This window comes from Microcebus murinus, chromosome 11, assembly GCF_040939455.1.
Source record: "Microcebus murinus isolate Inina chromosome 11, M.murinus_Inina_mat1.0, whole genome shotgun sequence".
NCBI lineage: Eukaryota > Metazoa > Chordata > Mammalia > Primates > Cheirogaleidae > Microcebus > Microcebus murinus.
The window spans coordinates 100,038,647-100,065,178 of NC_134114.1; the positions used below are offsets into that span (position 1 = coordinate 100,038,647).

Consider the following 26,532-nt stretch of genomic DNA (forward strand, 5'->3'; position numbering starts at 1 on the left):
CTTACAAATCTGGGCCTTCTTTGCACTGGCCCGGTACCCCAGTTCACCTAGTACCCTAAGCAAGTCCTTGGTGCTTTCCAGGCAAGTCCAGGGATCGGGGGCGGCTAACAACAAGTCATCCACGTATTGCAGCAGAGTTACCTTTGGATGGTTGGCTCGGTACTCACTCAGGTCATCTTGGAGGGCCTCGTTGAACAGAGTAGGCGAGTTCTTGAATCCCTGGGGCAGTCTCGTCCATGCCAACTGTCCGTGGATCCCTCTCTCTTCATCCTGCCACTCAAAGGCGAAGATCTCCTGGCAGCGTGTCACTATTGCCAGACTGAAGAAGGCATCTTTCAAGTCTAGGACAGTGTACCACGACAAAGTAGGGGAGAGAGAGCTCAACAGGGTGTAGGGGTTTGGAACAGTAGGGTGGATGTCCAAGGTCCTCACATTGACCTCCCTAAGATCCTGCACGGGCCTATAGTCCTTTCCCCCCGGTTTCTTTACCGGCAATAGGGGTGTATTCCATGCCGACTGGCATTTTCGGAGAACCCCACTGTCCAGAAGTCTCCGAATGTGGGGCGTTATTCCCATTTTGGCCTCCTGGGACATGGGATATTGCTTGACTCTGGCCGGCTCGGCTCCGGGCTTTAATTCAATGTAAAGAGGCGACCTGTGCTTGGCCCACCCCGTTCCCCCTACTCATCTGCTTGGCCCGCCATCAGGATCCTTTCGGACCCTCCCAACTCTCGTCCCCCTTTCTTCCGGGGACATTCCCGTGCCCAGTGCCCATGCTCTTTGCAGTTGGCACACTGGTTCCTGTCGAGCCTTTCTCGCAGAGGTTTGTCCCTGTTTCCTGGTCTCACTTGTCGCTGCGCTCCTAGCTGCAGCTAGCAAAATTTTTGCCATTTCTCTATTTGCCTTCCTCGCCTCCCTGGCCTGGAACTTCCTATCCTCCCTTCTCATCCTCTCCACCCTTTCTTCCGGTGTCTCCCTATTATTGTATACCTTCTCTGCCACCTCTAAAAGGTCCTGCAACGTCTTTTCCCCTAATCTATCAATCTTCTGTACCTTACGTCTAATGTCAGGGGCCGCCTGATTGACGAACGCCATCATAACTGCAGCCTTATTCTCTTCTAATGTGGGATCTATGGGGGTGTACTGTCGAAAAGCCTCCATAATCCTTTCTAAATATGCTGCCGGGCTCTCTTGGGGCCCCTGACGGATGTCTCCTACCTTAGCCAAATTGGTCGGCTTTCGTGCCGCCATGCGGAGACCGGCCATCAGAGTCTGGCGGTAGACCCGGAGACGCTCCCTACCTTCAGCCTCACTGTAGTCCCACAGTGGTCGTTCGAGGGGGAAGGTTCAATCAATGGTTCTCGGGTTTGTAGTAGGCCTGCCGTCTTCTCCCGGAACCAGTTTCCTTGCTTCCCCCTGAATTCTTTTCCTTTCCTCTGTGGTGAAAAGCACCTGGAGCAGCTGCTGGCAGTCATCCCAGGTAGGCTGGTGTGTAAAAAGAACAGAGTCTAAAAGGTTAATAAGGTCCCTGGGGTTATCGGAAAAGTTTGAGTTTTGAGATTTCCAGCTGTACAGGTCACTGGTGGAGAAAGGCCAATATTGATAAGTCTGTGTCCCATCGTCTCCCCGGGGCCCTACTGCCCGTAGGGGAAAGGCCTTCACGGGCTCCGGGTCTGGGGTCCGACCTGTGCGTTGCCTAGTGCCATAGGCCGGTCCTCCCTCCCCTCCGGTGGCATCCCGCGGGGGCGCAGGCACCTCGGGGGCTGCTGGGGCCGCGAGCGCCGCTCTGGGATTATAAGGGGGAGGGGCATTAAATGTGGGGGCATTCCATTCAAGCCCGGTCAGGTCAGGGTAGAGGTTAGAGTCTGGGAGAACCTTGGCGGGTGACGAACCTGGCTTCCCCTTCTTCCCAGCCTCTTGTACTGTGAGGATCTCTGTACGTCCCCTAAGGGGGGGCACGAAGGCTCGCATCCAAGGCGGGGGGTTTCTGACCAGGTCCTGCCAGACTACGATATATGGGATCTGATCGGGGTGCCCAGGATGCCCAAAGATTTTCTCTTTTACCTTCTCAACCACGGTCCTGTCAAAGGACCCTTCCTTAGGCCACCCGACATTGAACATGGGCCATTTGGCTTCGCATAAGGTGACCAATTTACCCTTCTTAATCTCTAAGGACAGATTATGGGCCCTGTCCTTTACATCTCTAAAGTGGCCCAGTACAAGGGAAAGGGGCGTTGTCATGGCTTGTCCCATGGTGGCGTAAGACAAGCAACTATAAGGAAGTACCGGCTCCGGTTTTGATCTAGTCAATTCCAGTCCTCGGCACTCCGATGTCTCCTCACGGGTCTTAGCGTGGGCCTGTGGAATCAACAACCTCACTCACAAAACCCATTCATTCCGACAGAACACAAAAGCCGGCGACAAACGAGACAGACGACAGATAACATACGGAAAACGAATTAACAATAAACCTAACCTGGTCCGGACCTGCTCCCCGGTATCCTCCTGACCGAGCCCTTGGCTACAAGGTCAGCTCCGGAGTCCCAACAGAGCCAGAGGACATGACCGAGCCCTTGGCTACAAGGTCAGCTCCAGCTCCTCCTGACCGAGCCCTAGGCTACAAGGTCAGCTCCGGAGTCCCAACGGGGCCAGAGGACGTCTCCGCCTGGCTCCGACCGGCGACCCACCAGCGCGTCCGCCTAGGTCCTGTGCCGGCGTCCTGATCCGGGGTCCTGCAAGGGGATTCCGCGTCCCTTGCCCAACACCACACCCGGCTAGTCCGGGGTGGATTTTCACACTCCTCCCTCAGCCCTGAGTTCTATCCGGTAGTCTGTGGGGAAGGCAAATCCCGGACGAGCCCCCAAATGTTAGGGATCGACCTTCCACAGCCCCACCGGACAGAAAAGCAGAGACATCGAGGATGCAATCACACAAGAGGAGGTTTATTTTCTGGCTAGCCAGGGTCCAAGCCCCAGAGCACCAACGCAGTGGCCACTCTCGCAGGCAAGGACCCCGACCTGAATTGCGGGGTGCCTTTTATCCCCCCCCCAAAGGGCCCTAGCAAGGCACAAACTAATTATGCGCTGGCCATGAGCTGACCTTTGAAGTGATTAATTTTCTTTGAATTCTGCGCGATCCCTGTGCATCCCACCTCCCTTTTGCCTTTCTTCACAACCCAAGAGATAACCGGAGGTATGAGTATAAACAGATGTGTGCTGTTCGCTAATTGCCTCACCCTGCTTCACACGAAGGGGGGCGGAAAACTCTTTTCTTGTTGTGCCACTGAGACGCTGCCGAAGGGCCATGGAGGCGCCCCCACAGCAGGTCATACCCCTCTGGGACCTGTTACTTTGCATGTTCACCCATCATCTTTCTCACCAGAAAGAATTCCAGGATTCACTCTTTTAAGAAATTTCAGGATGGGGAGAGATGTCACTGCAAACTCAGCATGTTTTCCCCAGCCACAGCCCTACCGTGTTTCCCCGAAAAAAAGCCCTACCCACAAAATAAGCCCTAGCAGGCTGTCTAAGCATGTGCGCAATATGAGCCCCAGCCCGAAAATAAGGCCTAGAGACGGCGTGGCTGCGCGGCGTCTGCGCAGCCCTGTGTCGCCCGCCCCGGCGCGGAAGCCGAGCAGCCCTGCCCCGCCCCCGCCACGCTGCCGTCCCGCAGGCGACCCGAAGGGGCGCAGCCCCTCCCCGAGCGCGGCTCCCGCCGGCCGGCCACCCTGTGGCGCTGCGAGCTGAGGCTCTGGGGGAGATAACACGTCCCCTGAAAATGAGCCCCGGGGTGTCTTCTTGAGAAAAATAAATACAAGAGCCTGTCTTATTTTCGAGGAGACATGGTGGGAGTGCCACGGTGAGCAGAGCGGAGGTTCCCGCCGCCCGCCTCTGCTGCCCTCGGTCTTCCCCACAGGTGCAGGGGGCGCCCGGAGCCCTGCTGCCCCGCGTGTATGGCCACGACCGGCGCCGCCTTTGTACACGGAGACGAGGAGGGTGCTTTCAGGTCTGGATGCTGGCATTCCCTCTGCTCACGGGGAATCCAGCCCTTACCGATCCGTGCTGAGAAGAGACAGCAGTTATGAGCAGATTGGGAAGTGGAGGGTTTGCGGCTACATTCACCTAGGTGCCAGGTGAGACTTTCCATCATTATTTTCTACACTCTGTGAGAGGCGCCAAAAGTGAGCACTTTTCTTCAGGAAGGTATCCCTGCCACTGTGTTGTAGTTTCATTTTTTAAAATGTTGCCAAAGATGCCTGCTGTTGATCACACCACACGCTTGCGCAACAGGAGGCTTGCACGCACTGTCACTGAGCGTGTCTGCGGACGGCTGCCCGGTGCAGGGGAGCCCGCCCGCGGCGAGCCCTCCCTCCGCAGGCAGGGGGCGCCCGTGAGCGCGCGGAAGGCCGCGCCGGGCTCCGCCCACACGAGCGGCGAGCCCTCCCTCCGCAGGCAGGGGGCACCCGTGAGCGCGCGGAAGGGGCGCTTATTCATACCCCTGACCTAGTCACTGTAAGTAACTGCAGTCCCTTCATAAACTCAATTTCAAAGATATGACTCTCTGACCTCATCTCTTTCCAGCTCACTCCTAATAACCCCACTGCATCTTTCCCACAATATTGCCAGGACTTTGAAATCGTTGATCCTATTACCTACTCATCTTTCCTTTCTTGGCTTAAATTCCACTGTCAATCATACCCATTTCTCAGCAAATATTATCTTATTTGGCTATACCACTACTCAGATTAATTTCAACACTGCAGCCAAAGTGACTAAAGAAAAATATACAACCATGCTAACTTGTCTCACTTCAAAACCATGATCATTAAACTGAAATGGGCTCTTGTAGGTGCCTGGCAACACACTGTATTCCTTGTATCCACTATTTACTCATCCACTGTAGTGAATGATTAATTTATATTTTCTCCTCATTCAGAAGAAAATTTCCAACAAGCTTCCCCCACATCTACCTACTGCTCTGTATTTTTGGCCAGAAGCTCTACTTAATCTCCTGTTACAGTATATCAAAAATCCCTGTATCTATACGGGGTATGAGGAGCAGTAATGGAGTGAATGTGGGCATTGTTAACATGGAGGTATGTAGGAGTTTCTGTAACTTTTTGTGGGGTTAACATTATTAAAAAAAAACAGTCCTTACTTTCTTAGCATGATTTATTAGGCACATCATGATCTGGATCTTCTTACCTCTCTGACCTCATGTGCTGTTGTATATTTGTGCTCTTTTGCTCCACTCTCCGTCCTTGCCCACCCTGACCTGTGCCTGAGGAAGCTAACCTGTGAGAACACATCAGCAGGTTCCCTTCCCCCAGCTTCCTACTGGGTTTGAACAATGCAGAGCACTTTCACAGGAGAGAAGAGCAGGAGGGAAGAGAAGTGGCATACATGTTCTTTTAGCTCTCTTTTTGCCAGGTAGCGCATTGGCAGGAACTGTGTTATGTATGAGGCCCTCTGCCCCTCAGAGACACCTCTCCTCCATTCTCTTCTACATCTATAGTGACAATTCTCTCCACATTTTGGTAGCTCCTCCCTCCATCACATTTGAAGCCTTGATCTCCCTGGGGCTTTGTCATCTCGTTTGCTTCCCTTAACTCTGTTCACCTTATACATACCCCCTTCAACAAATTCCCAATTGTCCTAGGAGATTGTCACTTTTCCTTCTAGAATCTGAGTGAATACAACTCAGCTTCTGTTGCTATGCTCCCAATGCATTCTGCTTCATCTGCATGGGCTTCCATGGTAAGCCTTGGGCCTACCAGGAACGCCTTTGTTCTGTTTCCCCTCCCTGAAACATTCTTCCCCCAGATGACTGCATGGCTTTCTTCCTCATCTCCTCTCTGTCTTTAATCTCAAGTCACTTCCCCAGTGAGGCCCAAAATTTCAACCCCTGACATTTCCTACTGGCCTTCTCCATAATACTACTCTCTAACAGTATATATTTTATTTATTTGCCTTTATCATTCCTGTTTCTCCTTTAGAAGATAGGGTACAGGATTCCAGGAATTTCTGTCTGTTTTTTACATTGCTGTATCCCCAGAGCTAAGAACAAAGCCTGGCACATAATCAGAGCTCATTCAATATTTGCTGTTGAATAAATGAAATCTGTATGTCTGACATATAGGTGATCAATATTTTTTTAATGAATGACTGATTGACTTACTGATTGAATGAATAAATTTGAATTCATTGAATCAGAGACTTTAGGAGCTGAGTGGAACTTGAGAGTTGAGAGACAATTTGCTTCAACCTTCTAATTTTGCAGATAAGGAGATTTGAGGCTCATAGTTTAGTGGCTTATAGTGAGACTCAGTCACTCTCGCAGCTCAAGTGAAAAGCTAGGTCAGTATGATAATCCAGCTCTGGCCTCTGAGTCCAGTTCTCTGCCACATTTGTAGATTAGTTTTAGAAAAAAAATTAAATCAATACATTTCATATTATTCTAACTTTTTCTTTATATACAAACATTAGCCAGAATATTGGACTAAACCACCTCGTATCTTAGATGAGTGTCACAGTCATATTCAGGCCTTAAATATAGGTAGCTCTGGCCTTAGGCTGCTTCGTTATCCAAGCCTCTGCAGCCTGTGTCTCAGCTGTCTCACGTTACTTCCCACTGCACGAGTGATGGGTGTCCTTCTCGATTAAGGTAAACTGATGATGCTAATACAGCTAAAGGTCTTTTTGTGTCTCCACTCCTATTCATGAAGGAATTTTTTTTCTATGATTTTTTGCACTAAGTCCTCTTGTTTCCTAATTATCCAGAGGATGGAAAACTAAAGGAAAAGAGCATTTCTGCCCAGCCCCTACTGGAACAGGAGAAAATAGTTTCCAAACTATTTCTATTTTTAAAGTAGATTTAATAAGCAAAAAATCCTTTTACCTTCATTCTTCCTACATTATTTGCCACTTAAAAGTGACTCAAAAATGATCTTCATTTTTGGACTAGGCAAAAGAGAAATTCTGAGCTTTTGCTGTTGATGCTATTTTTGGTAATAGACTGTTTGTTGGTTTTTAATCATGATATACCTTAGAGCAGAATAGAATATTTTCAATAAACTAAGAATAACTAATGGTTTTTGCCTGAGAGAGGCATAGTGATAACTCAGTAAATTGGTCTTGTTATCCCCTTTGAGAGAGGAAGAAAGTGAAATGAAACAGCTCGTCTAAGGACCCACAAACAAGAAAATGGCAGAATCTGGGTTTTAATTCAGCCCCATCTTATTCCAGCCTCAAAGCATTTTTGGTTGTGCTCTGGCAATAAAGGAGAGTTATTTTCCCTGAAAAGTAATACATGCCTCATTTCTACACTAGTATCTTTTAAACACTTCTGCATATTTTAAAATATTTAAATTGTATTCCAGAAGCATAGATTCTCAGGATTGAAAGTCTCTGTGGTCATTTAATTCAAACCTCTTCTGGAAGCTGGAATCTCTTTCATAGTATCTGGGCGACAGAGCATCTGTTCTCTTACTGAACAACTCAAGTATTAAGGAACTCAGTCATTATATTCAAAGTTAGTTTCAGTATAACCCTCATTCTTAACATAGTCACTTATTTTGAGATAAAATCTATATCTCTATGATTTTTGATCTTTAGAAAAAAAGACATGTCTAATTCAACAAAACTATGTTCTAATTCTCTCATCTGTCTACTTCTTCTTTGTAGGATCAGAATAGAAGACATTACCAGAAAATCTCACTGTAAAACACTTTGGGGGTTTGAAAGTTTTTAAACATTAAAATGAAGATGGGTCCAAAAATCTGAATATTTCAAATGCAGGTGGGATAATGTCAAGTCAATTAAATTACCATGGGGAGCTGAAGTTCCCAGGGTGTCTTGTGATCCAAATCCACCCCTGTGCCTGCTGTGCTTTGGTGCCACCTGGTGGTGGTTGCTATGTGACAAATACTGCGTGTGGACTGGGTACTGGATTAGAGTCTAGTGAACAATGACACAAATAAGTATTAATACATTATAACAAATTGGGATAATTTCAAAGAAGAATAGAAGTAGTAATAGAGAATAGAACAAAACTATTCCATTGAGAGTGGGAAGTAAGACAAGGCCTCTTTAAGAAAGTAACATTTAAGACCTAGAGAATGAGAGGAGTTAGTCGTACATATAGTTCAATGAAAGGAAATAGCGGGTACAAAGATCCTCAGAAATATAAAAACAGTACATTTCAAAAAATGCAAGAATCTCAATGAATCTTACAAGTAATTAACAGGAGGAAAATGAGACTGGAGATATAACCAGAAGTCTGAACTTGTAAGGTCTAAGACAAAGAAATTTGGGGTTCTCTGCAATGGGAAGCCGTTAAGGGAGGGACTGATTGGACTGGAACAGGAGCAGGAGTACAAGCAAGTTAGGAGAATATTGCAATGATTCAGGTGAGCAGTCTGGTGGCAATAGACATGACACTTATTTGTTAGACGTTTGCTTTCTGTTCATTTCATTTTCTCTTTTTATCCTTATGTGGTTTATGAACATGGCCTGTATGTTTGAATGAAGAAAATGAGATAATTAGAAGTACCACTGGGTAGATGCCCAGTAATGGGATTGCTGGGTCAAATGGTAGTTCTACTTGTATCACTTTGAAGTATCTCCATATTACTTTCCACAGAGGTTGTACTAGGTTGCAGTCCCACCAGCAGGGTAAGAGTGTTCCAAACTCTCCACATCCATGCCAACACTTATTGTTTTGGGACTTTTTGATAAAGGCTATTCTCACTGGAGTTAAGTGATGTCTCATTGTGGGTTTGATTTGCATTTCCCTGATGATTAGAGATGTTGAGGACTTTTTCATATGTTTGTTGGCCGTTAGTCTATCGTCTTTTGAAAAGTTTCTGTTCATGTCCTTTGTCCACTTTTTGACAGGATTGTTTGATATTTTCTTGCTGATTTTCCTGAGTTCTATATAGATTCTAGTTATTAGCCCTTTATTGGATGTATAGCATGCAAATATTTTCTTCCATTGTCAACCCAAGTGCCCATCAATACTTGAGTGGATTAAGACAATGTGGTATGGGCCAGGCACGGTGGCTCACGCCTATAATCCTAGCACTCTGGGAGGCCGAGGTGGGCGGATTGCTCAAGGTCAGGAATTCAAAACCAGCCTGAGCAAGAGCAAGACCCTGTCTCTACTATAAACAGAAAGAAATTAAATTGGCCAACTAATATATATAGAAAAAATTAGCCGGGCATGGTGGCGCATGCCTGTAGTCCCAGCTACTCGGGAGGCTGAGGCAGAAGGATTGCTTGAGCCCAGGAGTTTGAGGTTGCTGTGAGCTAGGCTGATGCCACGGCACTCACTCTAGCCTGAGCAACAAAGCGAGACTCTGTCTCAAAAAAAAAAAGAAAGAAAAGAAAAGAAAGTGTGGTATGTGTATACCATGGAGTTCTACTCGGCCACAAAAAACAATGGCGATCTAGCATCTCTCGTATTTTCCTGGATAGAGCTGGAGCCCATTATACTAAGTGAAGTATCATGAGAATGGAAAAGCAAGCACCACAAATTAATTGATCAACTCTTAAGTGCACATATAGTAGTAATATTCATCAGTCGGGCACGTGGCAAGGGGGAGAAGGGGATGGGTATATCTACACCCAACAGGTGTGGTGTGAACCATCTGGGGGATGGACACACTTAAAGCTCTGAGTCAGGTGGGGCAAAGGCAATCTATGTAACCTAAAAATTTGTACCCCTGTAATATGCTGAAATGAAAGAAAGAAAGAAAGAGAGAGAGAGAGAGAAAGAAAGAAGAAAAGAAAGAAAGAAAGAAAGAAAGAAAGAAAGAAAGAAAGAAAGAAAGAAAGAAAGAAAGAAAGAAAGAAAGAAAGAAAGAAAGAAAGAAAAGAAGTAGCATTGCTTGAACTAAAACCAAAGTGTTTGGGGTTTATTTGTTTATTTGCTTATTTTCTTAGATAGACAATTTGTCACACATAGCTCTTTAAGTTGCAGTTGCATCCATTAAAAGTCCTGGCATTCTTTGTGTCCCCTTAGAAAATGAGAGGAAACATTGAGAGGCTGCTTACCACATATTGGTCACCTGACCTTCATGCTAATCCTAAAACAGAATGGAAAATGTAGGGTAGGAGGAAATATTTCTTCCTTCCCTATTCTTTCAGGGTGTTTATCTTGCTTCCTCTCAAATGTGAACAAGGAAAGTTCACACAGAGGCGTCTAAAGCCACAGGGAGGAACGCAGAGTCTGACGCGCAACTGCCTGGCGTCCCTCCAGCTCTCCCTCACGTGGGCAGTTACATAACCTCTTTGTGCCTCAGTTCTACATCTGTGAAATGAAGATAAAAACTGAACCTATTTCATGACATCTTTGGCAAGATGAAATTAATTAAAATACATAAGTGTGTATAAGAGTGCCTGGCATATAGGCGATATGAAAAATATTGGCTTTTAAGTTTGTGAAAGATCAGTATGGAGTTGTTTATTAAACACTTTGAGCACAATAAAATTGTCACCAGTAAGGGGGTTATATATTTAGAGTGGAAATAAAAGTGCAGTGTTTCAACATTTTCTATCAGCTACCTGGAGATGAGTCACGTACTGAAAATACTTTCTCTAACTTGAACACTCCCCAAAATCCAAGCTCAGCAAAAGGATAAAATGAAGAAGGGGGAGATGAAATAAACTAACGTTTCTACTTAGATCCTTATTTCTATTAAGAGTTTTAAGAGAGAGGCTCTTAGTGGATGTTTTATTTTTTCAAAATGGAAATCTGATGGAAGAACCGCTACACTTAAAAGCATTTTGATACCTCTAATCAGTTTTTTGTAAATATGGAAGAAAACAAATGAGACAATGCTCTCAAAACAGGTAATGGACCTTGCAATGACTAACCTTAAAGATAAATAAAGGCATAAACTCTTCACTGCATTTTTTCTTAAAGGATTTTATATACGATGTTAAAAAATAGTTTTGTCTGGATAACAGAGTTGGACTATAAACAACGGTCTGCAAGAGTAATATTTCCCAAAATGGTACTCTGACTTTTTTTTTTAAACCAGCAGACCACTTTGGCAATAGCCAAAACATTCAGGAATCACTGTTAACGACATAGCCAGATGTGTCTTAGAAAATCAGCTGTCTGGCCAAACCACCAAACCCTACAAAAAGGGACGAGCTCAGCAGGTAGAAAATATTCCATCATGCATGATGTATGCTAGGAATATTATTGTGACCCAATTAATGGCATAGTCTTTATTTCCTATTTGATGATAAGTTCTTATTAAAGCCAGTTTCTCCCAGTGCTTCTGCAAGACACCAAAGGTGCCTTTGCTAAGTCACACCGCGGCACCCTGGAAGTGTTCCGTGAGTTCCAGCAGAGCCGACTTGCTCTCAGAACACACAGCGCTCAGCGGGTGATTCTGGTTTATTGTCACAGAAAAGTGGCATGCATTAAATCCTTCAAAATAATAATATCCAGTGAGCCACTATACTGTGGTTTATTATGAACTATTGATTTTCAAAACCAGTTAATATTTGAAGGTGTTTCTTTAAAGAAAAATAAGTTTACCCTTATATTAGCGGTGTGAACTAAAATAAAAATTTAAGGCTCACTCCCCCCCACCGGCTGACTAAATGGATCCCCTAGTAGCCAAAGGAATATCCTAAAACTAAATTGTCTGCCAGGAGGAGGGAGGTCAGACAGGCCTCATCATGCCCCCTCTCTTCTTGGGGACATCCTTTGTAACCATTAACAGGCCTAAAGGGATGCAAGAAAAACCTGTAGGTCTTTAATTTACACAACAAATCTATGTCTGGTGGCTTATCTCTGATAACAGCTCCTTATGTTGAAACATTCCAAGCCTTTAGACAAAGCTTCATGTCTTTAACAGCTTACAAGCCAGAGAATGTTTAAACTCACCTAAGCTTTGAGATGGCCCACCTTTTTAGGCCAAACCCATATATGCCTCCCATGTATTGATTTATAACTTTACCTGTAACCCCTGTCTCCCTGAAATGTATGAAAACCAAACTGTAACCCAGTCGCATCAAGTCCACTGCTTGAAGCCTCTTGGCAGTGGCTCCGGGTACTGGTCCTCAAATTTGGCTCAGAATAAATCTCTTTAAAATTATTTTACAGAGTTTAGCTTTTTTCATTGACAAATTTCAGAGTTTGGATTTTTCATTCCGCAGTGGGGAGTTCTTTCTCACTTCTCCCCACTTCCCCACGCTTATTCAATTCTAGGATTCTTCACCATTGGTGGCTGCTTTTCTCTGCCTTTCTCTTACTGCTGCCCAGAGAAAGAAGAGAATTTATCTGATTGGAAGTTTGGGGCTCCTTTACATCAATTTTTTTCTCTCTTTCTCTCTCTCTCTCTCTCTCTTTCTCTCTCTCTCTCTCTACCCCTCCCTCTCTCTTTTCTCTTCCCCTCTATCTCTATCTCTGTCTCCCTCCCTCCTTTCTCTCTCTTTCTCTATCTGTTTCTGTTCCTGTCTCTCTCTCTTCTTTCTCTCTGTCTCTGTCTTTCTCTATTTCTGCTTCTCTCTCTCCTCCCTCTCTCTTTTTCTCTCTCACTGTCTTTCTGTTTCTGTCTCTCTTCCTGTGGCTACTGGCAAGAAGATGCATTCTCGGCTGCCCTTTGTTCCACAGGAACTTTTCTTGCCTGTGGGTAGTTTGCAATCTCATCTGCTTTTTGTCATTCGGGTAACTCAGTCAGTTTAAATTGTTTTAGGGGATTGAGGAGGAGAAGTGAAAGAGCTCAGACAGTTTACTTTGGAGACTGGAGTAAATTCAGTTCAGGGGCATGGGGGAAGCTGGCTGGAGCAGCAGCCTTAAAACCTACTCTTCTGTTAGCTTCAGATATGATAAAGGTATGTTTCTCAGTTGTTCAGAAGTTAGGCAAGGAAGAAAGAAGTGTTTCATATTGGCCTTCTATCATTTAATACCATCAGTATTAAAAAATCAAAAACAAAACCCTTTTTAAAGAAATGAGTGATGAATGCATGACAGTGTTTCATTTCGGCCTTTCCATGAGGAATGAATTTCTGAATAAGCCAAATCATAGAATCTTTCTTGGTAGGGACATTTCAGAGGAAAAGAGAATGAATAAGAGTAGATATAAGTTTAACAAAATGTCTAGCTCGGGGTCATTATACTCCCAATTAGCAGTTACCTGGAAGACAGCTGCATACCTAAAGCTCTTGATCTTTTCTAAGTCCCTCAGAAAATTGCTTAAACATTTTATAAGAAATTCATGTCTTCCCAGAGGGATAATATAAATAACTACATGTCAAAGTTTTGTCTGAGAATAAATTATGAAAAATTTTTACTCTATCATTTCCTTCACTAAAAAATTTCAATAATGAGATGTTTGACTTTTCTTCCATATGACCTTTTTGACTTCACGTATGCACTCACATCAAAGTACACTTCAAATAGCTGTCAGAATGACATGCCAAATAATAATGATGATAATAATCATAAACAGCCATATGTTAAGCATTTATTGTGTGTCAAATACTATTATAAATACTTGATATTTGTCAATTTATTTTAATCTTGCTGCACTATAATGCAGGTGGGTGGTAGCAGACAGTCTTGGGCCCCAGCGACAGGCCCTGAGATCTGCCTTTGTATTGTAAGTTGGTTGCCTTCCAACTTTAGTGTATTTATCTCTTTGGCTAAGACATTTTCTGGATGCTTGGGCCTGTTCTGCCTCCACGCACTGAAGGGCCAGAGAGTTAAGTCTTCCAGAGGAAGCCTCAACCGAGCAGTCACAGGATTTGGTGTACAGAGACCCGGCTCCCCTACTCCTTACATGGGATGACTCTGAGGCCAAGAGTTCTGCTCGGGCTCCCAGCAGATTAAGCCCCAGTTATCTACAGTGGTAACCTGCTTGATAACACATTTTATTGGCTGATTTTACTTCCTTTTTCTTACCTCCCCTCTTCTCTAGCAGTATTTCATGGATCATGTCCCCAATATATTACTTACAATTGAATCTTTGCCTCAGAGCTGGCTTTTGGAGGAACCCAAACTAAGATAATTGGTATCAAAAATGGTCCTAGGTTGCAGACTCTGGAGATGGGATTCTGTAATTGGATCATATACTAGTCTAGTGGGGTGGGAGGGGACTGGCAATATCCTCAGGAATGCAAGAATGAGACTCTGTGGTTAGACTGTATTGAGTGGGGGCAATGCATTGGCTTGTGTAGTGTTTTCTGCATTTCAGCAAGATAGGGGCAATGATAATTATGAAGACTGTGAAGCTGGTTAGTATCTGTGCAGTTTATGCACAGTCTCAGAAGAGTTCACAGTTACGTCAACTCAGGTGGATGTGTAAGAGCTAGAGGCCTCCATGGGAACGTCTAAAGAGAGCCTCATTTCCTGACGCCAGAGGGCAGAACTACTTTAAAGTTCAGTCCCAGAAACTGATTTTGAGACAGGCACATTTACAAGATGGCTGTACTAAAGCCTTGGCAAGTCTTTTAGGGTAATGTTGGAGACTGGATAAAGGAGGAGCGAGCCCCTGCCATATGGGTTGAAAACATGTGGATGGCTATCCTTGAGACATAGAATCCCAGATTTACCCGAAACCTCCCAAGCCTGCAAAAGTTTCTCCCTCCTACTGCTATATCATAACATCCTCTCCTTGCTTGGAGATCATTTTAAAACCTCATGTGAGGTATATGCCTTGTAGAGAGATACTAGCCCTCCGCAAGATCTGCCCCAATTCCCCTCACTGTTTCCAGACCACAAACTAGACTCAGTTTCAGCATGGTCGAACCAGGAAAGTATAATTCCTGCTTTGGAGAAAATGGATTATTCATCAAAAATACTTCAAGACCTGGCTAATGTATGTCAGTATGAGTCAAAAGAGCATGCTATGAGTGGATGAAGACATCCTGAGCTTTAAGGTTTAATGTCCTAGCAAGGACAGCCGCAGTCATTTCTAATAGGGCACTAATTATAGCTCCTTGAAGCTGGAAAAAGTGACGGCTGGATCACATGGAACTCCGTGAATGAGTGCTGAGGAAAGTCTCAAGAACTAGTCATTTAAGAATGGATTTATTATTTAACACCTGAGAATAACTGACTATGTTTCTCTGAAGCTCTCAGAGGAACCTCCCTTCACTCTAGCCATAGCAATGTTCTAGCAAAGAAGAACCAGCATTGTTGAGAAGCTCAGCGGTGGCTGTTCTCTGCAGGCAGGAGAGTAAAATACACCCTTATGGAACATCTTCTTGGCCTGAAGATGACAGGATTCCAGAGCAGTCAAGGCCAGGTGGCAGCACCAGACTGCCAGAGTCAAGACAAACACAACTCTGTCAGGAGCAGCATGTCAGGAGCCCTAGCCTGCAGGAACCCATGATAATAGCTGACCCTATGGTCAAGATAGATGGGATACCAACAAGAGCACAGCTTTATATCTATGACAAACAATGACCAAGAGTGCAGGAGCAGAAGCCTGTCAGGCAAGTAAAGGAAAGTCATGATCTATTGCCCAGTTTTCAGACCTGAAACTATTTTTAGACCTGGAGCCCATAGATTTAAGAAAAGACTGGGTCCCCTTTAAAAAGGTGCTAAAATACCTATGAAACGTTTACAATAGTCATTCCCTCAGTCCTTTTCCTAAGGGAACTATGACCATTTCCTCAGGTAGTGTGAATGACTGGGGAAAAGAAAATATTCACAACTTGGGGCTGATTGAATGTAGGGTCTGAGCTGACTTTAATACAGGAAAAAAAGTACCATCATGGCTTCGCAGTAAGAATGTAGAGGCCAGTGATAAATAGTGTCTTGATCAAATTTGTCTCACAGTGGGACCAATATGTCATATTCCTGGCCCCCGAGTGTGTAATCGGAATGATACACTTGGTAGCTCGTAGTACCCTCATGTTGGTTCCTTGGCCTGTGGAATAAGAGCCAGAAGGGGAAGAATGGCTAAGTAGAAGCCCCTAAACTTGCTGAACCAACATAATAAATCAGAAGCAAGACACCATCCCATGTAGAACAGCATGGAGTATTGCCACTCTCAAAAATGTAAAAATGTAAGTACCCATTATGTACCCCAATTAACCTGCCAGCCTGGTCCCTGCAAAAGTGAGATGAATTATGGAAGATGACGTGAACCCACTTATTGAGTAATATGGAAGCTTCCAGCTTTGAGTGAGGCTCTTCGACAGATTCAGCCTGCATTACAAGCACCACTGCTGTTTGGGCCATCTGTTAGGGCAGACCCCATGATGCTGGATGTTCCTGTGATAGATGAGGATGCCATATATGGTTTCTGCAAGCCCTAAGAGAAGAGTCACAGAGTAGCCACCCTACAGTTTTGGAGCAAGAACATGCCATCTGCAACAGAAAACTACTCATTATTTGAAAAATAGCTCCTAGCATGCTACTGGGGCCTAACATTTGACATTAACATAGAAGCTTAACATTTGACTTTGGAACATCAAGGGACTATATGAAGGAGATGCCCATCATCATTTGTATTTTGTCAGAATCACCAAGTAATAAAATTGAAGGGTAATTCATGAGATGGAAATGATACATTCAACACCAGGCCAAAGAAGGCCAGAAGGAATAAGAAACTTAGAGATAGCCCAGATTTCCTCTTCACATCACCTTTTTCTATTGCAATGATGTCAATCCCACAGTTCATAACTATGGCTTTGTGCAGAGTTCCCCATGACCAGCTGTTGAATGTGACGGGTTCAGGTTGTGATGTTGGTAAAATGCAGAGATATACTTATCTACATTACAGCCCCACTCACTGTGGCCCTGATGGTAAGCCTGGCCATCAGGCGGGTGTGGAGGGGAAGTGGTCTGAAGTAAAGACATATGTAGACTTCCAGGCATAAAAAAATGGTTTGGTAAATTGATTAATCACTTGGAAAGTGCAAGATTGAGCGATTTAAAATAGGTGGAAAGATTTATTGGAATAGGAACAAAATGTGCAGATCTTTATATCTTGTATCAATATTTACACACACTGCAAAGGAGGCACTAAACCCGTAGAAGAATATGATGATCGCTCATTTAGCAAAAGGCCTTATTCACGTCAGCACAGTGCCTGAAAAATCAGCATTTAAATGGAGTAGCCAAGGTGCAGGGGATAAAGGTTATGCACGTGCTCCCTCTTGATAAGGCTGGCATGGTCACTACCAGTGCTGAATGTCAACATATCAGTAGAAAAGACTGATAGTGAACTCTCAATGTGGCACTATACCTCATGACACCAAATAGCCACTTGGGGATGGCAAGTTGAGTAAATCAGACTTCTTTCAGCCTGGAAGGGACAGTGATTTGGGTTTACTGAGATTGATACATATTTTGGTATGTTTTCTTCTATCCTTTTCCAAAGCCCTTTGGCCATCATTACTATCTGAAGGCTCAGAATTTCTGATTTATTGCCATGAAATCTCACATAACACCACCTTGGATGAAGCAGGTGTGCCACAGGGCACATGTCACTGGTCCTAACACACACATTATAAGCTGACAACCTTATATAATGTTAGAAGGGCCTCTTAAAGGCAAACCAAAGCCACAACATAGGAATAACACCCTCAGGGGGTCAGGGGCATTGCTCTTCAAGATGCAGTATATTTTTGAACTGACAACCATTATATGACTCAGAATTCCCAATACAAAAAAAAAAAAAAATCCAGGAAACAAGGCTACAGGAGTAGCCCACCTCACCATCATTCCAGTGACCCACTGGGGGACTTTGTGCTTCCTGTCCCTGCTACTTTAAGGTTCTCTGGACTCAAGGTCCTGGTTTCTGAGGAAATGCAGTTACTTCTATTGGACCATAGCACATAAGTTCCATTAAACCTAAAGCTGTGACTTCAGCTTGGTCATTTTAGATGAGCATACCAATAGACCAGCAAACAAAGAAGGAATTCATTATACCAGCAAGGATTATGGACCCTGTTTGACATGATTCATTGCTACATAATTGGGATAATGCATAGTGTTTTTGGAATTCACAGAGTTCACCTAGGGACCACTTATTTCTTCCATGTCTGGTGATGCTCAGGGAAGGCATTATAGCAATCTGACAGAAGCATGAAGTAAGGAAGTTATACCCCTCAAGCATGAAGACCTAGGTTACCCAAAAGGCAAGCAACCTAGACTAGAAGAGGTGTTGGCCAAGGTAAAGAATCTACAATGGGTGGTAAAAGAAATGATGACTATGACTTGTAGCCTTGAAAGTAACTACAGCAGGAAAGAATGTAGCTGGTCCTTCTAATTCATATCTTGTAAATATTTTCTTTAAAAATTATGAATGGTCACCACCTTGAAGATCTAAGTTACAGAATGGAATAAACTTAATGTGAGTCTTGGGTAGATTTGATGCAAGACGTGAACTCTAGCAGATGCTAAGACTTATATTAATATCTTCATTCTATTGATGGGAAAATTAAAACAAGAAAAGAGAGACTAAACTTACCTAAGGCTATCCAATCTAGTGATTGATAGGACTAAAGTTTAATGCAGGCCCTCCCCATTCTGATAATCACCTGAATGAATGAAAACAGACATAGCAAGACTCCAGTTCATGGATGTGCTTTCAGAGCCACAACATGAATAAAGTACAGTTGAATGGTTCGGACATGATATATGATGTTATATGAGTATAGGGTTTGTTTGTCTAAGTTATGTGTCTATACTCTAGAAGAAAGAAGGCTAGAGTAGTCCATAAGAACCTTACTGTTATAGTCAAGAAGAAACCCAGGGTACAAAGTAAGGAAATAAACTGTTCTTTACTTTGAGTTCTAATCTTCCCACAGGCAGGTGGGTATTCATGGGCCACTTGTCCACTCTTTTCAACTTGTCTCAGCCGTCTTCCAAGGGTGTTTTGATCATGTTTGGGGGGGCCTTGCCTCTGGCTAGCCTCACTACTGGTAGAGAGAACCCTTCCTTTTGGACATCTTTCTCATTTGCCCAACATTCCTCCAGCCCTGTCATTCTTTTAACCACCTTATGCCCCAGAATTTTGTTTCATCTCCTTGGCATTCCATATAGGCTCAATCAGTCATTCAGATCCAGCTAGTACCACTCTTGATGGAGCCTGGAATACAGAGGCAGGAGGCAGAATAGTTGTGAGTCTAGGAAAAGAAGTACTTCAGACCCTGTGGGTCAATAAGACAAACTGTCAGATTGTTATTTTAGAATCTCTTTTCCTCTGTTTCTTAGTCCATTTTGTGTTTCTATAAAGGAATATCGCACACTGGATGGTTTATAAGGAAAAGAGGTTTAGTTGGTTCCCAGTTCTGCAGGCTGTACAAGACACGTGGCACCACACCAGCATCTGCTTCCGGTGAGGGCCCGGGAAGCTTGCACTCATGATGGAAGGCAGAGGGGACAGCCACTGCATGGGGAGAAAGGAAGCAAGAGCATGAGGGGCCAGGGGTGGTGTCAGGCTCTTTTTAACAATCAGTTCTCAAGGGAACGAAGAGAGGGAGAACTTTCTCTTGACCTCAAGGAAAGCACCAAGCCTTTCATGAGGGTTCTGCCCTGTGACCAAAACACCTCCCATTAAGGCCCCACCTCCAACATTAGAGATCAAATTTTAACATGAGATTTGGAGGGGTCAAACATCCAAACTGTGTCTTAGTTAACATTACTAAATGTCTTTACTGGGCAGTTAGGCCTGGGGTTTGCATATTTCGGGAAGGATAATGAGGGAGAAAAACTCTGCTATTCTGGCTGCTATTTCACCTCCAGGAAAGTGTGTGAATGTGTGCTCAATCACACTGGTCAGTGATCCGAGCCAGTAGTATGCAGCAGTGAGAATAGGCAGTAATCCATAAATAGGCAGTAAGCTATGCAATGAGATTCTGATCACGAGAAACAAATTCCTATCCGGAAGTCCCCTCACTAACCAATTTCAGGATTTTACTCCTCATGTCCCTAAAGTGATATGTATTTTACACTATACTGAATTAGGCAACATTTGATAATCCTGAAAAACACTTAGAAAAGAATTTTAAGGAACTGCTAAACAAAATTTAAAAATAAAAAAAAAAATTGTTGGAAGAAAATAATTCAGTAAGATGAATAAGGAAGACAAATTTAGGACCAAAGGAGTTCAGGGGAATGAGGGAGGGTGGGAAAAAACTCACAAGGACAAGAGATGCTAAGGAGTAGAAATATGGACATCAATAGGGTTTTACATAAAAATTGCATATATAATTTTAACTATTTTTATAATTTTATATACTGTAGTAAATTATATCTTTAAAATAAATTCATAAATATGCATTTTATTTATTTATATCATTCTCATCTCTGTTTATTTGTTATCTATTTGATCTGTAAAAATATGAGTAGTATTTTTAAATCTCTTCTTAAGATGGTGGATTTCTCAATTTATTTTTGTTTCTAACTCTTTATATTATATGGTTTTATGTTATATTTTCAGGTACATAAAATGTCTTAGTGTATATTTTTTTAGTGATTAGCATATATTTCCATTTTTTTTAATTGTGATCTCTGCTTTTCTTTTATTTGCCTGAAATATCCTTCTGTTCATTCTAAACTTTCTGGATCATTTAATTAATTTGATTTGATTATTTGATAACTTGATTATTTGATGCAATAATAATATATTATATATAATAATCTATGCATCTAGCAATAATTATATAATATATATATAATATGTATAATGTAAAATCTCTCTTCTTTTTTTAGTGATGATGTCTTTCTCTGTTGCCCAGGCTGTAGTGCAGTGGTACAATAACAGCTCACTGGACTGCTGGACTCAAGTGATCCTTCTGCCTCAGCCTCCTGAAGAGCTGGGACTACAGGGGTGTGCCACCACACTTGACTAGTTTGTATTTATTTTTTGTAGAAATTAGGTCTTGCTATGATGTTGCCTGGGCTAGTTTTGAACTCTTGGCCTCAAGAAATCCTCCCAAATCAGCCTCCCAAAGTGCTGGGATTATAGGCATGAGCCACCATGCCTGGCATAAAAAAACACTCTTTTTTAATAATTGAATTCAAGTCATTCATATTTGTTTTGGAAACTGATCTATTTGATCATATATTTGGTATTTGTTTAGTATTTTTTTGCCCTTTCCTTTATTTCTTGCTTTTCAGTCTCTTAGTGGACTGAGAGAGGGCTTTCTTGCTGTCTAAAGTTTAGGAAGTTAAGCATACTTTTACTATTCCCTGGTGATTACACTTATATTTTTGAAACATTTTCTATAAATGCTATTAGGAATTAATCAATATTTCCTTAGAAACTGATGCATTACTACTGTCTCCTATGTTTTCTTGTAATACCTCAAATTTCATTTCTGTACATTATTAATATTTTTTCTGCAATGTACATTTTTTGAATAATTATTTGTACTCACTGATAGTAAGCTTACTTTATCCATATTTAACTTTTGCAAATTTCAATGTATGAACACACACAGAAACATATCAGATATCATGTATAGATAAAAAAGAACAAAAAGATTTAATTCCACTTTAGGTTTAATTGGTTTTCCTCCTCAACCTGGTTCATTATTTTCTACCACTTTCTAGGATACAGTTTGATGTATGTCTTTAGTATACCTCTGAAATAGCTTTCAGGAACATATTTTGAATGAGATATTTGGTGACTCTTTTCATACAAAATGTCCTTATTTTGCATAATATTAAGTGACAGTTTGCTAAATATGACAGAAAGATGGAGAGAAAAAAAGGAAGAGAAAAGAGTAAAAAATTATTTATGTTTTGTTAGTGATCACAGACAAAGGAGCCAGTGACAGCATGGGGAGCTGCAACAACACCAGCAATGCCAACAGTCTGCACATGTCACCAGCTCATTGTTGACCAGGATGCCAAGGCGGTTATTGGAAAAAAAGGTACTCTTTCCAACTTACAGCACAGGAACAATTGGCTGTCATTTACAAAGAAAGAGAAAGAGAGAGAGAGACAGAGACAGAGACAGAGACAGACAGACTGAGGGAAGAAGGAAGGAAGAAAAAGAAAAAAAAAAAGAAAAATAGAACCTTTACCCTTTCCTTAGCCTATCTACAAAAATTAACTTAACAAAAATCCATGACCTAAATGTAAAGTTAAAACCACAAAGTTTCTGAAAGAAAACATAGGAAAAAACTTTAGTAACTTGGACTTAGCAAAATATTTCTCATTTATGTTACAAAATTACGAACTATCAAATAAGGAATTAGTGTATTGGACTTCTTCAAAATTTAAAACTTTTGCTCTTCAAAACACATGATACACAAAAAATGATAAAATTAGGAGAAAAATATATACATATATGACAAACACTTGTACCTAGAATATATAGACTGTTACTATAACTCAATAAAAATAAAACAACCTGATAAACCATGGACAAAAGATTTTATTATACACTTCACTAAAAAAAGATATATTAGATGGCAAAATGCACACACAAAGATGCTCAATGTCATTAACGATTTTGGAAATAAAAATAAAAACCATACTTGATACCATTACATGATTAAAAATTAAAAGACCTACTATGCCTACTGTTAACAAGGATATAGATGAACTGAAAGCCTCATATATTGCTGCTAGGAATGTAAAATGATATAACATTTTTGGAAAACAAATAATTTCTTGAAGTTAAATATATACCTACCATATGACCTAGTCTTTCAATTCCTAAGTATTTATTCAAGGGAAATAAAATCACATTCATATACAAAGATGCCATGGCCCGTTTGCAAGATGGGGGATGAATACAGAACAAAGAGACACAAAAAGAAAGACACAGACACACACAAAGACGGTACAAGACTGCAGTGCAGAACACACCAGTCATTTTATTTTTATACCCTAAAAAATTGAAGTTACTTCCCTGTACGTGACCACCCAGGCATTGCAGCAATGGCCATACATTCTGGAACACGTAGCCTAAGGGCACAGATGTCCCCTGACTCAAGGTTTCCAGGCAGTTTCCTGAGGCACCAGGCATAGATCACAGGCTGAAATAAGCAAAGGTTAAGCAAGGCAGCCACGGGGGCACTTTCTGTCCCTAGTTCCTCCTGGCTGGCCCCCGGCAGCTGTGCCTGTCTTAGGTTGTTCCTCCTTGAGGAATCTTACCCATCATTGACTATCCAGCCATCTTACAGGGCCAAGCAACAATAATAGGAACAATGTGCTTAGCGTGTGGCCTCCAGGCCCCTATTAATGTGGGACTGGGCAGCTCTTGCCTATTTGCATAAACTCAGGTCCTTTGTTATGCCTCTAGGCAGCAACCTTGTTTGTCACAAGGACCCTGTCTGGAACACATTACTCTCAAATGCTCTGGGCAGAGCAGGTACATTACTCACCAAATTTAATTCTTAAACCAGGAAAGTATAATGTCAGTCCCCAACACAAAGACTTGTGCACAAATGTTCAAAACAGCTTTATTTGCAATAGACAAAATCTGGAAACAATATAAATGTCCAGCAGTAAGTGAATGGAGAAAAACAAACTGTGGTAAATTTGTTCAGTGGGATACTACTCAGCAACGAAAAGGAAAGAACTACTGATACATGCACCAATATAGATGAGTCTCAAAATAATCAGGTTGAGAGAGAAAAGCCAGACAAAGAGTACAGACTACATGATTGTATTTGTATTAAAGTCTATAAAATGCAAAGTGATCTATTGTAATAGAAAGCACAGAGGAGGGGTGTGGGAGAGAAGGATATATGACACGGGCGACAAGGAAGCTTTTTGGTGTGATGGGCATATTCATAATTATGATTTAGGTGATGGTTTAATGGGTGGATATTTATGTCAAAACTTACCAAACTGTACACTTTAAATATGTATAGTGTATGTCAGTTATACCTCAATAACACTGTTCAGCATGCTGTAAACAACAGGAACTCTATATTATGTGTATTATAATGGGAAAACAAATGCATGCAAATGAAGCATCAGTAACTCAAAGAAAGTACAAGACTTGGTTAACCTACTTGTCTACTCAGTTTGCATTTGCAAGAGGATCTAAGGAGAAATTTGGTTTCACAATACAGACTAGGAATCGGGACAGAGGAAAAGAATGTGAATTGTTAAAGGGTCAACTTGAGCTTGCATGTCTGTGCACTTTATGTTTGACCACGCCTACCTATTGCTTCTCCCATGGATTCTGGCCACTTTGGAGTAAGTACAAATCTCATGGTTAATGTATCCACAGTGCTTGTCTGTTTTTCTCACTGATAAAACTGGCAGGAAAGGAACTATTATTATTTGGGAAGAGGGAACCCTATTCCTCCCCTTTACCCTGTGTTAAAGAGTATAGGTTCAAAGCCAAAGACTGCTTAGAGTGCTGTGAGGAACCCAGTCTGGTCAATTTGTTTCCATAATCATCTCTGCTAAATTCCAATACTGCATTGCTAGTAAGATGCACACATAATAAATGTCTCTATGCGATGTACTATACCTTCACAGATTCATGCTATTCAAGATTAACTTCCACTCACCTGCTCTGTCTTGGTAGACTAAATGGGTAAAACTTGATGATGCAGAAAGCTTGGTGCAATTTTGCTCTGCATCCCCAAAGTGAAGGGAGAGGATGGTAAAAGAGTCATTTCCTGTGTAATGAACATAGCTGATATCAAAGTGAAGGCAATTGGCCTGAGGAGCATTACAAGGAAGGAAAGACAGAAAAGGAGGTGGCAAGTCACCCTCAGGTGCCACAGGGAGGAAAGAAGGCCAGTAAGACTTAGGAGTCTGTGTTCGGTGATGTTCTAATTACAGCTGCCCATTATGGTGCATAGTAAATTTAATTTTCATAGCCCAAATTCAGCCTTCTGTTCTTACTCGAATAAGCACTAACCTAAGAACTAATTGGATTCTGGGACTCAAGTGGCTCGACTTTTGGCTGCTGCATCCTGAGGTATCTTGAGAACTGCATCCCCATTTATGCAGAGGGATGTGTAGATGGATAAAGCAATGGGAGTGGTGCAGATCTGGGGGAGATGCCATTTTGCTTAATTGTTCTTTTTAAAAAACATATATTGTTTTTCCTCTTTTTCCTTTTCTCACATTTGCTGGTTTTATCAGTTTGTTGTTTTTTTGTTTTCACTCTTTTTTGTTTCTGCTGGTAACTTGGAAGTGACTATTACAGAGTTCTACTTTGTTAAAGGTTAGTTTTCTGCTTTTAAACACTAATATCTCATTCTATATTTCTCAATTGATGTAATAAAGTTAAATAATAATATCATCCCAAATAATATAATCAGCAGACATTAAATGGAAGTTCTGACTTGGAAACCCTGCCTCCATTCATTGTAACGGTACAGAGTGGGCTGCAGGGACTTGTGTCAGGTGACTATTTATGGAGTAAAACAGCCACTTGCAGGTGGCTATGGAGGGACTGGAGAATGGCCCAAGGGTAAACACCAAAGTCAGTGACTGAGACTGCATCAGTTCTTCTGCTACTTTTATTGTCTGTATTTTCATTCTAACTTACATTTTTCAGGGATTCCCTACTTTCCTGGTCTTGCTGTGCCAGCCCTTCCTGTCTTCCAGTGCACCTCTGATTTAAACTGGATATTTAATGTTTCATTTCAGCTGCATTTGTGAGAAAGGCAAAGTCAGGATGCTTGGACATTGTGATTCCCATGTTAAAATCCAAGGGAAAGAATTGATTAGGTAAATGATGAAGTAGTCAATAATTGGGGTTTATACTTCCTATGTGAAATGGGATGAATATGTAAATTTATCAAAAGTTTCTAGAAATAGTATATAATAGATCAAATTTGAAAATCATATTACTCATAGCCATGACTTTGCATAATGTAAGTGCAACACAAACATTTAGGAGATTTTATTTTAAAATAAATTTTGCCGAAAGAGTCACTCAATGAAAGATGTAAATCCTTATGACTTCCTGCATTTATTATTTTTATTCTCCTAATTACTTGCTTTCCCTTTTCTTTGGTATACAAAGACTTCCACTGACCATGAATCTGCCTTCTTTCCCTGACTTTTTGTTTTCTGCATTAGCATAATTTACATAGTTCTCACTGTCATCCTTGTCATTGCTGTGCTAGCTGGGCTAGTGGTGAATGCAGAGTGTAGCTACCTTGGTGTGTGTTTACCCAGCCCTCCACCACCCACTGCTCCTTATAATTAACTGAAGGAGAAAATAGAAGCTAACAGGAACCAAAGTTATTGTGGCACAAGTCAATGAAGTGGAGGAAATATGAAGATTCAGGAGATGAAGGAAGATTCACCCCATGAATTATAGAATTAACCATTTCCCAATATTCTTCTTATGTAAATTCTTAAAACAGTCAAGGCTGTGTATAAAACTACAAAGTAATTACAAATTTGCAAAAAAAAAAAAATGGAAAGACAGGCATGACACCACATAAGGAAGAAAATCAGGTATATGGAAAAGTTGATTTTAAAACAGATTATTGTGAATAGCAATGCATGAGAAAAATTAATGTCTCAAAAGGAAACTAGTGACTGTAGGAGGTAAATAAAATTGTATAACCAGGAGACATCAGCTAATATATAGCTATAACCATCTATGCATATAAACCT

The 26,532-nt window shown here is 42.0% G+C and overlaps 1 long non-coding RNA gene across 1 annotated transcript in view; it reads left to right on the forward strand.

The window, feature by feature from the left end:
* Positions 1-3,695: 3,695 nt before the first annotated feature.
* Positions 3,696-26,532, forward strand: part of LOC105858189 (uncharacterized) — a 34,453-nt gene continuing 11,616 nt past the window's right edge. Inside the window, exons 1-3 of the long non-coding RNA XR_012921658.1 lie at positions 3,696-4,132; positions 20,689-20,806; positions 21,731-21,854. This is a non-coding gene — a long non-coding RNA (uncharacterized LOC105858189). The remainder of the gene's footprint in view (positions 4,133-20,688; positions 20,807-21,730; positions 21,855-26,532) is intronic.